The sequence below is a fragment of the Eubalaena glacialis genome, chromosome 6 (assembly GCF_028564815.1).
Source record: "Eubalaena glacialis isolate mEubGla1 chromosome 6, mEubGla1.1.hap2.+ XY, whole genome shotgun sequence".
Taxonomy (NCBI): Eukaryota; Metazoa; Chordata; class Mammalia; order Artiodactyla; family Balaenidae; genus Eubalaena; species Eubalaena glacialis.
Genome location: NC_083721.1, coordinates 21,914,665 through 21,917,288, shown reverse-complemented (window position 1 = coordinate 21,917,288; position 2,624 = coordinate 21,914,665). Strand labels below are relative to the sequence as shown.

The 2,624-nt window shown below is 43.9% G+C and overlaps 1 pseudogene; it reads right to left on the bottom strand.

Annotated features, from left to right (window-relative positions):
• Nucleotides 1–461: 461 nt before the first annotated feature.
• On the bottom strand, nucleotides 462–2,308 carry LOC133093198 (eukaryotic translation initiation factor 4B-like; annotated as a pseudogene).
• Between the last annotated feature and the right edge of the window lie 316 nt (nucleotides 2,309–2,624).

Here is a 2,624-nt window from a genome sequence, read left to right as displayed (position 1 = left end):
ACATCTTGTGAACAAAAACAGACAAAATATGCTACTGTTTAGAGCTTATGTTGCTTTTCCCATGAATATCTTTAGTAGAGCATATATTTTAATGAAGCATTCAGTTTGGTCCTGTTATTATATTGGCTCAGCCCTCTCATCAGACATTTAAGATGACTAAGTCCATAGAAGTAGATGGTGATTTATGATACCTAGTTAAAAAAGAAAAAACAACAACAACAACAAAACACAGTGTAATACAAGATTTGGACAGAACTTTTAACGATAGGACTTAAGAAAACTATTAAAACAAAAAATGCAAAGCTGGTCAAAGGTCATGTAGAATGAGATACAGCATAGCATTTTTTCTTTTCCCCCAGGAGATGGTAAGTTTTATTTTGTCTTGTCTGGATAGAGGTTTGATTTGCTCTCGAATGTTCCAGGGTGGTGAGAGACTAGGAGAAAGCACAGAATGCAGAGGTCTATTGGATATAATCTTCTCCCTCATTTTCATCTTCACCATCAACAGCAAGAGCAGCATACTTGCTTGCAGAACTGAACTTAGAGGCTGGATTTTCTTCAGCTTTCTTTGGCTCAGGTGCAGATCTGGAGTCTTGATCTTTTTTGCCATCTTTCTTATCTGACTCCTTCCTATCTTTGTTCCCTTCATCTCCTGGACCACGGCTGGAATTTCCACTTTGGCCTTTTGGGGCACTCACCTCATCTACTTTATTTTCATCTGCTTTCCTTACTGGTCCTTCCTCAGATGGTTGAGCTGGAACTACTTTCCCTCCACCACTTGTAGGGGACTGCTGCTCTGTGTCTGAGCTCTGAGATCGAGCAGGAGGGTTAGAACTTCACTTCACCCAAGCATTCTCCTTTGGTGGAGGGGCTGGCATTACCTTTAGAGGCTACTCAGGTTTGGGAGGCTTAGAAGTTGGAGACTGACAGTCTTCCTCTTTATTGAGTGTTTCATTTTCTAGAGACTTCTCACTCTCCCTCCTTGGTGCATCCTGGTCTGACTTAATTCTGCCAGATGTGGCTGAGGTCTCAGTCTGCGATGACTCACTTCCTGTCCTCGACCCTTCCCGTTCCTGAGTTTCTTCACTTCGCCAGCTTGGGTGTCTCTCCCGAGGCCGTCGTTCTAGTTTTGGCTCATCCAGCTGACGCTGCAGTTTCTCCTGTTCCTTCTGTAGCCGCTCTTCTACTTCTCGTTCTCTAGCAGCTGTGTCAACAGGCTTTGCTCCTCCAAAGACAGAGGCTGCTCGACTGCACTGGGAGGTGCTAGCAGAGGAATCATCTTCCTTAGGAGTACTCCGAGGCTTTAGGTTCATTTTGGGTCTTTGCGGGGGACCTCTATCATCAAGCCCATAATCACCCCGAGAGTAATCATCTCTGGAGCTCCATGACCGGTCATCTCATCATCATATCTGTCTTCATAGCCATCCCCGCCTCCTCTGTAGTCGTCATCCCTACAGTACCCACTACCAAATTCTCTTCTGCCACTGCCTATCCTGGAATCCTAGCCTCTATCATAGTCTCTGCTGCCTCGGTCATCATAGCGATCGCAGCCCCCATATCGATCCATGTCCCGGCATGGGCCATCACAATAACTGTCCCGATACCCATCACGATATGGGTCGGAATCATAACAATCTCGATAACTTGTCTCCAAAGCTATCATCACGTGTTCTAGACGGTTAGTCATCAAAGCTGTCTGTAGCAGGATGGGCCCTCCAGTTTGTATCTGTTTTGTCAGAATCCCGATTTCTATCTCTGCCAAAAGAATGATCATCCTGTCTTTATCCTGTGCTTGATCAGCAACGTCCACTCGAATTTTCCTGTTACCTAGAGACTCTTCATTGAGGCTCAGGGCACTGAGCAAGGAATCCAGGTCCTCAAACTCAGCGTAACCAAAACCTTTCAACCTCTCAGGATTGCTGGGTTCACGTGGTAAACGCACTGCACTGATATTTAATCCTCTAAAGAATTCCTTAATGAAGTCTTCTGTCACATCATAGGGTAGGTTCCCTAGAAAAGCATTGTAGGGTGGCGATTTGGGAAGACTGCTCCGGTCGGTATTGGGTTCCCTAGCAGCCCGTGGAGCAGTGCGCCGGATGGAACGGTCAATTGGAGGTGCCGGGTACACGTCATCATCATTACTATGCCAAGTGATTGAAACATCTTCTAGGTCATCTGTTTCATCAGCCCAGCTGACTGGTTTGGGGACATAGGTGCTTCCTCCACCAGTCCCTCCATCCTCAGCCAGGAAGTCTGTTAGGGAGATGGTCTTCCCCTTCTTATTCTTCTTTTTTGCTGAGGCCGCCATGTTGGGAGAGGGAGAGAGAACACAAAGGCTATAGCATAGCATATAAGAAGATAAAAACTTAATTGTGGGGAAAAATGACAAAAAGTCTTTAAGAAAATGAAAACTACTGTTCTATGAGATGGTAAGAGATAAAAAGAGCAGAGGCCAATATAAATGCAAAATAAGTTATGCCGATAAGATTTTTTTTTTCAAAATACAATGGGTGATAAATTTGATACATTAAAATATAATTTATTCATACATATAAGTAATAAAAGTTTTCTGATGTGCAGAAAAATCTGTATTTGTATTTAGCTTTTAGGGAAAATTTATGAAA